Source organism: Somniosus microcephalus, chromosome 17 (genome assembly GCF_052327205.1).
Source record: "Somniosus microcephalus isolate GS21.2 chromosome 17, FLI_Smic_1.0, whole genome shotgun sequence".
Lineage (NCBI taxonomy): Eukaryota > Metazoa > Chordata > Chondrichthyes > Squaliformes > Somniosidae > Somniosus > Somniosus microcephalus.
In genome coordinates, this window is record NC_141003.1 from 44,461,824 (window position 1) to 44,475,808 (window position 13,985).

General features: G+C 42.8%; 1 protein-coding gene across 3 annotated transcripts in view; it reads left to right on the plus strand.

Moving 5' to 3' along the window:
- tafa5a (TAFA chemokine like family member 5a) overlaps positions 1-13,985 on the plus strand; it is an 849,608-nt gene that overhangs the window by 339,134 nt on the left and 496,489 nt on the right. The window lies entirely within an intron of this gene.

Below are 13,985 nucleotides of genomic sequence, written 5' to 3' on the forward strand. Positions count from 1 at the left end.
GAGGCGCTATATAAATGCAGGTTGTTGTTGTTGAATGTATTAGCAAAGTGAGCCTCTCAAAATAATTCCTGCTGCTGTGGTGGGTCAGTGGGGTGATTTTTCCAAGTCGGTGCTGTCAGTGGGTAGCCTTGGCCGCTGACAAAGCAAATTGGACCTTTAGGCACACCCAAGATTTCCGATTTTGCTGGGCAAAGCTCTCTGTGGGTGACGTGGATGTGTAAAAATATTCCACTCTCTTTGTTTCTATGGCTTTTACTGTACTGATAGTATGAGTCTCAAGAGGTTTGAAATGTTTACACCATGTCTACTCTGCGTAGTGGAGGGAAGCTGATTGCCAGGTTTTATCAGTATATAGGTCTAGCGTATATGAGTCTAATGAATGTGTCACACTTGACTGTGTCACACTGATACCTAATTGGCTTAAGTATCATTTTTAAAACAGCCACAAATCACAACTGAGCAGATAGGGAACCCACCACTGCACAAATAACACTGTCAGAACAAAGGTTTTCTTTTAAAAAGGGTAAAAAAGACAATTATATTCAGCTGGCTTCTTTGGCCTTGAGAACTAGGGCTTTTTCCAAGGGAAGAAGCCAGGAATTTACAATTAACTGCCAATTTACAGCTAACCTTTCCTCAGCAACAGCAATTATCCTCTATTTGATCTGGCCTTAAAGGACGGGCCACTTTAAACAGATTCACCTTAGCAACAAAATAACACATTAGGGATTACATGGTATGCTGCTTTCATTCTAAAACAACATATCCTTCAATTCATTTTCTGATCTGTAAAGTGCAGTTTGAGGAGCACTATATAAATACAGGTTGTTGCACAAAAAGACAAGGAAGATTCACTAGTAATTTATTTAAATCTTACTCAAAATCTTGCCTCTCTGGTAATTTCCTGGCTACAAAACCTTACTTCCCATTGTCACTTTTTTGTCACACCTATCTCAACTTTTTCCCATTAGAAATGCCTATGCCCACATTCATAACGGCAATCACCTATTTAAACTTGTCAAGATTTGTAATTGCACAGGCTAGCCCCTGGATGGTGGTGTAAACCAAAGCTCTAAGCTTTTTCTTCCAGCTCAGAAGCCATCTTTTTTACTGAACTGAATTTTTTTTATCCTGTCAGGTAAGTTATCTTCACTTCACTTTTTGATTTTATTTTTATTTTTAATGTTACTATTTATTAAATATTCCTTCCCTGTAAGTTTTTGCCTCCTGCTGTTTAAGCCCAGTAGCAAGACTACTCCTCAGAGCCCTGATCAGTTGTTTACCCAGTCCATGGTTATTTCTGGGGATGTTCTCGCAGATCTTCCACTCTGCCCCCACCCTGATAAAGTCAGTGGCCCATTCTCCAGGCCACTGTTCTTCCACGAAATGTCAGTGCCTTAGTGGCCAGTCCTCAGCTGCATCTGCTGTGACAATCTGTTGCGACAATCTCGTCGCTGATGAGTAAATTTTGTTTAATAATGGAAGATATATGTCTCTCACAAGTTACCCATTCAGTGTAGGACAGCACTTCCACGTCAGTTGTTGGCTGTGTTTGCTCCCTGTCTCTGCCGACCAGCTGCTCGCCCATTGTGGCAAATTTAATTTTAATCTTAGTATTTGGTCCCCTGCCCATCACATAACTGTAGCCAGAAAAAGCTCTTTGACCAGGATCCAACATATAGCACAAACGTCTAGTGCAGGAAGGGATTAATGGAGGACAAAGAGGAGAGGTTGCTGATGCTGGTAGTGGCCATTTGCCTATTGAAATGGAGATTGATCATTCTGGACATTCTTGGAGGTTCATTTTTTAGTTCTGAAGCTCATACAGTACCTATCAGAACACCAAGCCTGCTTCCTTCCCTATCCTCCCACCTGCCTTCCTCCCTTCACCCCATTGTCCCTCTTCCTCTTATCCCTCAAGGCCTCCAGCTGTGACTTTCCACTCTCTCTCAGCCTCTGATCCTACACTACATTTCTCTCACCTCCAACCTTTAACCATGCTTCACCTTCACCGTCCCGCCACCCTGCCCTATCTTCTTCCCACCTGCTATACCTTCCTCCTCCTCCTCAACTCTGCTCTACCTTGCTTTTATGCGCTCAGCTGTCACAGTCATCCCTCAGCCCTGGTCCAATTATCCCCTACGTGACCTGAAGACTGCACTTGGTCTTAGCTCGCTGTAGCACCACGGGAGATCAACTAGTATTACATTAAAAATCTTGTGTACATGCACACTTATGTTTCCAAAAATTTAACTTCCTGTGTCATCATTTTTGAGTAATGCTTTTATGTCAACGTTTCTGTCAATATTTCAAGATTTATCATGAGAATTCCCTATCTACATCTGCCACAATGGGCTGTCACAATTGAGACCCCCACCCAGTAGGTGGTGTTGTGGCAGCTCTGCGTGTCTCGCCCAGTAGGTTTGAATTTAGTAATGTGAATCTCCTTCACCCTGCTGCAGCCTCCCTCTGAAGGTCTTATAAGTTCTCAGTTTTTGTAACCATTTTTTGGACTCGTGACTGATTCGAATGTCATGTCTATATTTATCTCCTCTAACTTTCCCTTTTCATTTTCATCTGGAACTTTGATCTTCAGCCAGCTCCGTTCTTTAAGTACCACTGGTAACAGCACGAGAGACTTACTCATAATACATTAAAAACAGATTTTTAATGATTTCCTGGTTTGACAATGTGCATTTCATGATTATCTGAAAACTTCACATCTCTGTTATTTTCCATTCCTTGCTAAAATACTAAATGGAGAGTATTTTCCTTCATCTTTCTCCCCCTCTCCAGCCCCGATTGTCACAAATACAAACATATACTGGAGGTTGAGTCCAACTGACCTCAAGTGGCCCATGTGTAATGCTGGAATGTTCCTTTTAGGCAAAGCGCAGATTAAAATTAGTAGTTATATTAAGGGGATACATTTTCAAGTATATGCTGATGGGGGGATGGGTGACCTTGTCCACTAGCAACAAACATTGGAAAATTATGGGCAGCAGACTCATGATTTTCCAGTATGTGCTGCTGGTGGGTGAGGCTTCCCCACAGCAAGGCACATGCTCAGAGAGTTGCCCCCTAAATATTAATAAGCTGAGGGAAAGATGTTTAGAATAGTCAGCGACAGAACATTTCCAGTATTGCACAATGGGCACATACAAGCTTGAGGGTAAAATAACATTCCCCTTCTGTCATATTTTTAAAAACTTGTTGCTTATTTGCAGGATTCCTGAATTAGAAAAGAATTTGTCTTTAAATTATTAAAATAGCAAATTGATTTGAGTTTCTCCTACCTGTATATACAAATCCAGAAGCCGGCTTGCAGCTGGCAGCTGCTCAAATCCTTTCCTCTCCCCACCTAGTTGTTTGCTTGTCTATTTTGATTTTGCACAAGTCGAAACACTGCCCTGTTTACCCACACATAGGAGCTGATTTTAACTTGACCAAATTGGCGATAATCAGGCGTCTTAGGCCTCAATACTGCCACATTAACGCTGATGCTCTGGTCTCCACAATTTCCACTGGGTGGCCGAATTGCCCGCCTGTTGCATAGGATCTTGATTGCCATTTTAGGACAGAACTGTTGCAAGCCTGCACCATGCATGCTCTGACCAGTTTTACTGGCGGTACAGCTGAAGAGGTCCAAAAAAGACAAGTTTTAAATTATTTTCATGGGGCCAGGGGGAGCAGGTGTGTTCTGTGCCACACATAAAATACTCTGGGCAGCCACCATCCTGGGATCATCCACAACCATTGTGATGACAATCTCCCTCCCATGCTTTCCCTTGCTGCCGGCAGGGTAGCCTCTGGACCGCCCGATAGTGTGCTGACCTGAATTCAGCGAGCTGCCTCAGGGTGCCAGTTTGGGGCAGACAGCTTGCCAGTTCTATTTAAATGAAATGGCTCAGGCCTGTTCACCTCCGGCAGGCGTCCCTTCTGGTCAACCGCCCGAAAGATAAAATCTATGTTGTAGGTAGTGCTTTTCACTGGCATCACAGGGGAAAAATTGAGTCATGAAAATCGTGCAAAACAATCATTCTATGTATTACGTCCATTGCAGATAATTATTATTTCCACTTTCTATATTAAGTTCTGAGCAATGCTTTAAGGAAGCTAAGATCTAATTAGTTCTACATATTTTAGAATGTTTAAAGAGGAGGGACAATTACAGGTCAGCACTAATTTAATAAGAAATATTAAGTTCACAATTCCACAGGATATAACGGACACTAGTATAGTATAATTATAAATTGCAATCTTGTTCTGAATGAGATTTCCAATGTGTCACATTATTATTGTAGATATAATTTTTACAAAGTAATAAAGAATGACCAAAAGGACACAGGTCTGAAAATCTAATGACACCAGTATATTAAAATCAAAGCATGTGGAACAAAGCATAGACTTGCTTCAGATTTAGCAGCAACATATTATGACTTTCTTTTTTACTGCTTTAAGTGGTCACAATTTGCAATCAAATTACTTCAGTTTAAAATGCTCTAACCTGGTATTTATTAATTAGTGCATCAAAAACTAAAGAAGGACCAGAAATTCGTACGAAATGGCAAAATAATGTAAATCTATCCTGAGAAATCATCATGGGTATATATGCATCTAATGAGCCTATCAACAATCTTATGTCTGCATGCACTTCCTGTTTGCATAACCTGATTTCCTGTTGTTGCATTTTTTGGTGTCTACTCTTTCCATTATAAATTCAAATCTCCACATTTATAATGAGAGTTGTTGATGTAAGCTTTACACTATGATTATGCAGTATGGCTACTGAAATCCTTCTAATTTTTGTTTCATTTGCCATTTTTTTCAGGAACTGAAATTTCTAATGTCCAAATTGATTGGGAGCAGGACAGGTTTACGTCACACATTTGTATCACCTTTTCCCATTATAAATTTCTATGTCTGCATTTATAATGGAAATTACTGATGTAAACTGTTGTGCTGTAATTAAACCTTTCTGCCAGTGCTGGCACTGTATGACCTCAGTTTTGCATTTCCAAACTCCTCAGCCCATACTGCAGAAAACCTCCTATATTCCTATGAACTGTACTTCTCTGTTCCCAAATAGCTATAAGTTTTAACAACAGAAAATGCTGGAAATACTCAGCAGGCCATGCAGCATCCGTGGAGAGAGAAACAGAGTTAACGTTTCAGGTCTGGGACCCTTCATCAGAACTGAAACGTTACCTCTGTTTCTCTCTCCACGGACGCTGCCTGGCCTGCTGAGTATTTCCAGCATTTTCTGTTGTTATTTCAGATTTCCAGCATCTGCAGTATTTTGCTATTGTAGCTATAACTTTTGCTATTTAACCGTGCATTTACCTAACATAATACCAACTCAAAGTAATGTATCAAAGTAAGTACACAATGTATTATTTCAAAATGGGGACTGAGTTGCGCCAGTACATCCTGGTCTTATTATCACCCTCTAAGCTCGCTTCATCTGAAGACTTGCACTTGATAGTGACTCTTCCTGTACAATGCCGTGGGAGATCAACTAGTATTTTCAATAAGTATTTCCCTCAAGACAGAAATGTTACAAAAGCAATTCAGGAACTCTGGTTGGAGAGAGTCTGAAAATTGCCTGACAGTATAATACTTGGAAGGGATGAAATAAGTAATGCTAAACTTTGCAACAGAAATTTTTATCTACTTTTTTTTAACGTGACTACACTTTGCTTTGCTTTAGAATGATTTTTATGAGAGTTTTATGTAATAGTCTCTACTTGCAAAGATGTTTATATTTTAACAATGGCCTGTAATTTGCAGTCGGCGGCGAAGCAAAGGCGCTCGCTGCTGACCTCGAAGAAAGCTGCCCACAGAGATCTCACAATCTCTGCGGCGAAAACTTGAGGTTTCTCGACGTGTAATTGGTTGTAGCGCTGTCAATAGGGGATTCCTAGATGCAGGTGTGATGTCATCAAGCTGACTAAGCCAACCACATTGAAGAATTCTCATAGACAGCAAACCAGGAAATAAAAAGCAGCTTTCATCCTCACTTTCTAAAAATATTAGAGAGCGAAATAAAGATTGGGATTTCCACAGGGGGATAAGGTAAAAGCTGAAATATCATAAACAAACTTTTAAAAAAAATGTACTTTTTAAATAATTGTAATTTTTATCATGATGGAGAAATTTGACTTTCCACAAATATAAAAATTAGCTTTTTGGGGCTAGAACAGTTGTTTAGCAGTCATTACGCTGTTTAAACCCCAGTTATACATATTCCAACAAGGCTTAACATTTACGTGGAAAAGCTCAAGTTTTCGTCAGTTCCACTGATTTCCGGCTATGGGGTGGGGTGGGGGTTGGCTGGAGGGGGGATGGGGGAGTTCACAGAGTAGTCAGTGTCAGAGCAGTGAATGACTGACCGCAACTTCAGGATTTCTGTGTTTAGCTGCGCCTGCGCTAAATCCTGGAGTTGTGGTCAGTTTCATGGGGGGTAATGACGCTGAATGCTGACAGTTCACTGTCATTCACACCACAAATTCCGGGCCATTGTTTCATCAATTGTAGCATACGTTATTTATGGCACCATTTTGATTTAATTGTGAATGAGTTTGAAAACGAATTAGACAGACCAGGAACACTGAGAGTCTTATTCTTTATCTGTAAGAATTATAATGGAATTGTCGTTCCCAGTGCAGGGGTTTTACACAATTAAAACACTAATTAAAATATGTTCCAGAAATTTTATATTTACTTTGATTTATGCAAAAATAGCTGTAAATTAGTAAAATTTCTGGGCTACAACCTTAAATATAGGTTGCGATTTTACTAAACTCGGCGGGTCCGTGGCAGGCAATGTCAGTGGCGGGTCCCGACCCTGCTGCTGGCTCCATCCTGGCCTCTGAAATGAATTTCCTGAGATTGGGCTTGTTAAGCCCCGCCCAACACGTTTCTCGGCCAATTAGAGGAAGCGGGTCTAATGACGTCATTTGATGACACATCATCAGCTGGTTCTCCTTAAAGGAACCATACAAAAATTAGTTTGACATTTGTACCATCAGTGTTCTACCGCATTGAGGTGCTGCAAACACTGACAGGCACTGCACAGAGGTGCTCGGCTGCACCCAGGCTCTCCCATGACTCCCTCCATATGCTTATGGAGGGAGTCACAGCACACAGGGAGGTCCTCTTCCCTTCCCATGGGCGGAAGAGATCTCCTTAGGAGATCAACACAGCCTGGTTGCACATTGCAGAGGAGGGCACAAGCAGGGATGTGGTCAGGAGGACCTGGGTGCAGTGCTGCAGATGTTTCAATGATCTCAGCAGATCACAAAACGTTAGTACAAAGCCACACTCGACCTCATCCTGCTGTACCTCTCATCACATCCCCATCACTCTGCCTTCGCTACCCTACTCCTGCACATCCTTACTCACACCAACTTACCTTGCACCTCCACCCATCCCTCTCTATCTACATTATCACTTCCCCATCTCACTAGCCACCCCTCACACTCGCCCTCATCCTAGTCCAATCATACCAACTAACAACATACAAGGGTAGGCACTTGGGCATTTTACACAATGTCCATGTAAAGTTTCTGTTAATATGGTGTCAAACATAAAAATCTTTATTTTCAACACTTTCCGGTCTTGGACAGATTTGTGTGAACCTTTGGAAGTGTCTTAGTGAGTTGCAGTGAATGGTGAGACATAACGGTACCCCCCGCAATGGTGATGAATGTGAAAGGAATGGCTTGAGCATTGTAGGGATGCTTTATGGTGTTGGTGTGGGGTGGTGCCAACCTGGTGCATCATGTGGCAGCCAGGGTGTACAGTGTCAAGTGAAGTAAATGTGGCCATGGTAAGGCCATCCCTGGCCTCCCGGGCAGCAATGTGGTCGGGTGCTGATGCCCTGTGTCCTGTGCAGCATCAGTTGATTGTGGAGAAGGTTGGTGTTGTTAGCACTGCTGGTATGCCTGCTGCTACTTGTGTTCCTGGCAATGCTGATGTTGGGGCTGAACATGGTGGGATTCTGAGGACCAAGGTGAGAGCGTTTTTAGGGTACCCATGCTGATGGAATAGATGGCAGGTGAAGTAGAGATGACTGAAGCGATCTGTCAATGGTGGGAAAGGTAATGAGGTCAGACTAGATGGAGACTTGTGTAAAGACTTACAGCATCCTGAATCTGTAGTAGAAATGCAGTTTAGAGAAGCTAGCGGTTAAAGGAACATGTCTCATCAACTGTCAACTCATCAGCTGATTCATTGGCCATTGCCCTCCCACCTCAGCTTCACAGATGAGGTCTAGGCACAGCGGGAAACCGGTGGGAGACCTGTGCAATCCAAAAAGCTGGGGGAAAATACCATTGATAAGTGGCTGTAAATAAGCCACTAATGATTTTAATTGCTTCCCTTGCCGCTGCGTGTCGGGCCTGCTCAGCGCTGGCAGACCTGAGATTTGGTAAAGCCGTGCAGTGACTGGTTCACAGCGGGGTCCCAACCGCCTGGGGGGAAAAAAGCACTTTCCCACCCGAACCGCCGCCGATCGTGCCCGCTGATCCACCCCCGCAAAATCCAGCCCATAGAGTCTGAAAACTGGCTTGTAGATGATGCCAAAACCTGAACATTTACTAGACTATTAAAATCATTGATGAGCTGTAATTTTAATCAGTGAAAGAAATGTGGGTAGGGGATACAGGTTTCTTGAATTTGGAACTGGCATAACATTTGCTTATTAAATATTTTTGTCATACATTTTCTTATTTGCATATATTTATATTAAAGCCATGCCTGAACAGTATTTTAAAATGTTTCTCCTGTTATTATTAGTTTACAGTGTTCAGCCATTACAGCCTGGAATGCTTATTACAGATACCTACAGAGACTCTTTGCGACCTAGGCCAGCGATATCTACCACTAATTGTCATCCAAACATGTGATGTTGCATCAAGCATCAGTTACTCACAATATGTGTAGTTTCAGTTAGAACATAAGAACATAAGAAATAGGAGCAGGAGTAGGCCATTTGGCTCCTCGAGCCTGCGCCGCCATTTAATGAGATCATGGCTGATCTGATCTTGGGCTCAGCTCCATTTCCCTGCCTGCTCCCCATAACCCATCACTCGCTTATTGTTCAAAAATCTGTCTACACCTTAAATATATTCAAAGACCCAGCCTCCACAGCTCTCTGGGGCAGCGAATTCCACAGATTTCCGACCCTCTGAGAGAAGAAATTCCTTCTCATCTCCGTTTTAAATGGGCTTACTCTGAAACTATGCCCCCTAGTTCTAGATTCCCCCATGAGGGGGAAACATCCTCTCTGCATCTACCCTGTCGAGCCCCCTCAGTATCTTATATGTTTCAATAAGATCACCTCTCATTCTTCTAAACTCCAAGTATAGGCTCAACCTGCTCAGCCTTTCTTCATAAGACAACCCCTTCATCTCCGGAATCAACCTCGTGAACCTTCTCTGAACTGCCTGCAATGCAAGTACATCCCTCCTTAAATAAGGAAACAAAAACTGTACGCAGTACCCCAGGTGTGGTCTCACAAATACCCTGTACAGTTGTAACAGGACTTCCCTGCTTTTATACTCCAGCCCTCTTGCGATAAAGGCCAACATTCCATTTGTCTTCCTGATTACTTGCTGTACCCACCTGCATGCTAACTTTTTGTGTTTCATGCACGAGGACCCCCAGGTCCCTCTGTACTGCAGCATTTTGTAATCTCTCTCCATTTAAATAATAGTTTGCTTTTCTATTTTTCTTACCAGCGTGGATAGCCTCACGCTTTGCCACATTATACTCCATCTAGCAAATGTTTGCCCACTCACTTAGCCTATCTATATCCCTTTGCAGATTCTTTGTGTCCTCTTCACAACTTGCTTTCCCACCTAGCTTTGTAATATCAGCAAATTTGGCTACATCACACTTGGTCCCTTCATCCAAGTCATTTAATATAGATTGTAAATAGTTGAGGCCCCAGCACTGATCCCTGTGGCACCCCACTAGTTATAGTTTGCCAACCGGAATATGACCCATTTATCCCGACTCTCTGTTTTCTGTTAGTTAGCCAATCCTCTATCCATGCTAATATATTACCCCCAACCCCATGAGCTCTTATCTTGTGCATTAACCAATTATATGGCACCTTATCGAATGCCTTCTGGAAATCCAAATACACGACATCTACTGGTTCCCCTTTATCCACCCTGTTCGTTACATCCTCAAAGAACTCCAGCAAATTTGTCAAACATGATTTCCCTTTCACAAAACCATGCTGACTCTGCTTGACTGTGTTATGATTTTGTTGTGTTCTGTATAGCCAAAAATGTCAGACAACTCAATTAGGCACACTATCATAGGGATGACTGCACTTATTGAGATTTTGTGTGGTGATTTCTGTCCTAATCGTTGTCAGTCATGGAGAGTCAACACGTTTGGAACCTAAGACCTTATATGGTCTACTCCTGATAATTTAAAGTCATTTTTTACACTAAGAATTGAATTATCCACTAATTTAAACTGAGCAACATAAATAATAAAGGGAAATGCGACTTAGTACTAACAAAATGAATTGTCAGATTATTTGAATTCAGTGACTTTGAATTAAGAAAAGATTGTGTTGGCATACTGCAGTACTCGGTCAGGTACAACTTGAATTAGTTGCAGGGTGAAGCTCCCTCTGCTCTAAAACAATACAGTTAACCCCCATTTCAGATGAACACTACCTACTGCACCAGTGTGAATTTTTTTATTTCCCACCATAGACTCCTTATGGCCATCACTGAATCAGATTGTCAAATAGACCAGAATTCTGGGCAATTATGAGAAGGACTTGCATCTATCAAAAACTGAGTTGAGACTGTCTAACAATCATTCGAGCCAACAAAGAGATATTTTCATCTTACTAGTGTAGGCTAGATTTAACCTCCAGAGATGGAAGGAGAGTGTTGTAGCCCACTGTGTGTCTAGTCCCCTGGTTTAACCCAATATAAAAATAAGCTGTTGTAGAACTGGACATTTGATCTCTTTATGTGTCCTCTTCCCATATAGGTTTTGTTACACGCAAGCTGCCAATCAGAATGTTTGCAATGTTTTTTGTGGCTATAACTCATCAGGCTATCAGAATTCTTCCAAATCTCCTCTGTGTTCTGTCTTTGCCCCTTCTCCAGTAATGCCTCCAGAATACAAACACAGCAAAGTGCATTGTACATGCAGATCTGTGGACTAATCAGAAGTCTATGTATAAACATCAGAGTTGAAGAATTAAGATGTCACTTTGTACAACAAGATCATATATACATTTCAAAAAATATTCTTATAATGCATCTCCCCAGAGCAACCAATGCATTCCCCACCACCCCCTCAGTGTTTGTGAAGTTTATCTGAAGGCCAATCAAACAGGATGGCAAATGAGGGAGGTCGATCCCAGTGGTGGGTGAGACCTCTGGTTAGATCACTCAACACCTGGCAAATGTGGGACTAGCATGCACTTTGTCCAATGCACATTTTGCCATTAAATTGCAATCAGGGCTCTACAACTGGCGTGATTTACAAATTGAAACCACCTCCCACCTGTTTTGGATGGAAGTGCTGGGTCCCCATTTAAGGGCCTGTCTGATATCATTGTATTGAATTAGGCAGGGAAATGGGCGCACAAGGTCCCCACCAGATTTTCCTCTGCTGATCGCCTATTTTTGCAGGTGAGAAATGGGCAGCCGGCAATTTAAAATCCCCTTCCTTGGCATTTAACGTGAAGATTTTATTAATGACGAGGAGATCTGAGACAATTTGCAAGAAGTATGAATATTTGGTAATTAATATGAACTTGCCCAGTTTGAGCCATCTATGCTGCATAATTTCAGTTGGCTCATTTCTAAAACAAATATTGATGTGTAGAAGATATATATGCTGGAACCAGTGGTTATTGTAAATAATGCACTGAGTGACAACAGCATATATCTGAGTTGTGAGTGAATTATGGTGCTTTAAAGACATAAACCACTAATCTCCAATGTGAAATAACAACAGAAAATGCTGGAAAAACTCAGCAGGTCAGGCAACATCCGTGGAGAGAAATTTGAGTTGACGTTTCGGGTCGAACCCTTCTTCAAAACTGGAAAGAAAAGAAAATAGATCGAAGGCAGGGCTGCGATCAGACAAAAGAAGTGAAAGAAACAAAAGAGCTAGACGAAATGGTAATAGGCTGAGATTAGGTGTAAAGTGTACTGGCAGGGCAAGAGATAGCTGCCAGGTGTGAGAGAGAAACAAAAGGAAAGGGGGGGGGGGGGGAAAGGAGTGGAAAAATTACAAGAAAAAATGTGTAATAGGGGCCGAGGTTATGATCTGAAATTGTTGAACTCTATATTGAGTCCGGAAGGCTGCAGAGTGCCTAATCGGAAGATGAGGTGCTGTTCCTCGAGTTTACGTTGAGCTTCCGTGGAACAATACAGGAGGCCAAGGATGGTGAGGTCCGAGTGGGAATGGAGCGGTGAATTAAAATGACAGGCGACCGGAAGCTCGGGGTCACCCTTACGGACTGAACGGAGGTGTTCCGCAAAGCGGTCACCCAATCTGCGTTTGGTCTCCCCAATGTAGAGGAGACCGCATCGTGAGCAGCGAATACAGTATACTAGATTGCGAGAAGTACAAGTAAATCGCTGTTTCACCTGGAAGGGGTGTTTGGGGCCCTGGACAGTGGGAAAGGGGGAGGTATAGGGGCAGGTGTTGCATCTGCAATGTGTATTGGAGATTTGTAAACCTTTTCTTTAGAAGAGTTCACTTTTTCACTCATTGCAGCAAGGAATTTGTGAAAGGAGTGCACTGACGTCGTGGCTTTTTTTTATTTGTTTATGGGTTGTGGGCATCACTGGCAAGGCCAGCATTTATTGCCCATCTCTAATTGTCCTTGAGATGTTGGTGAGCTGACCTCTTGAACTGCTGCAGTCCGTGTGGTGAAGGTACTCCCACAGTTCTGTTAGGTAGGGAGTTCCAGGATCGGCGATATACTTCGAAGTCAGGATGGTGTGTGACTTGGAGGGGAACTTGGAGGTGATGGTGTTCCCATACGCCTACTGCCCTTGTCCTTCTAGGTGGAAGAGGTCGCAGGTTTGGGAGGTGCTGCCGAAAAAGCCTTGGCAAGTTGCTGCAGTGCATCTTGTAGATGGTACACACTGCAGCCACGGTGCGCCGGTGGTGGAGGGAGTGAATGTTTAAGGTGGTGGATGGGGTGCCAATCAAGCGGGCTGCTTTGCCCTGGATGGTGTCAAGCTTCTTGAGTCTTGTTGGAGCTGCACTCATCCAGGCAAGTGGAGAGTATTCCATCACACTCCTTGTTAGATCCGTGATTCTGAGAGTATGATGTTTTTCAATAACCACACGGATGCTGTAACTTAACTATCAACAGGTATTTACTGGAGTAGGGTAGTCTCAAGACTCGGGTACAGAGGCATGCTCAAGGCTTATATACAGGTGTGGTCACTGCCGGTACTACAGTATACAGGAGCTGTAAAAGTAGTTCTCTTTTAAAGGTACATACACTACAATTCCTCCCCTTTTAGATTAGTAGTACCCATAATATTCAAATAACAATTAACACTTTAACATGTACATTAAACAACAATAGTCCATTTATAGATTCAGTCTTTGGGGCGGCTTCCTGATCCTTTCGGGATAGTGCCTTTCCTAAGGTTCTTGTTCTTGGTGCGGAGGCGATTCTGGCCCCTTTTCATCGGTTAGTTCATCGGGTCCCACTGCTACTGGTTCGGAGGTAGATGCTACCGGTATGTCGGGTTCATCCCCAGTTACGCAAGACATGGGGTTGACTCGTTCCTGTGACGCTAAGATCTGATCAACGTGGCGTCTCACAATGTTCTCCCCGACATCCACTGTGTACATTAATGGCCCCTGCCGTGTACATATCATTCCGGGTTGCCATTTCTCTGCTCGGTAGTCACGGGCCAAGACTGGTTGTCCTACATTGAAGCTCCTTGTCGGCTTCTCATTGATGTGCT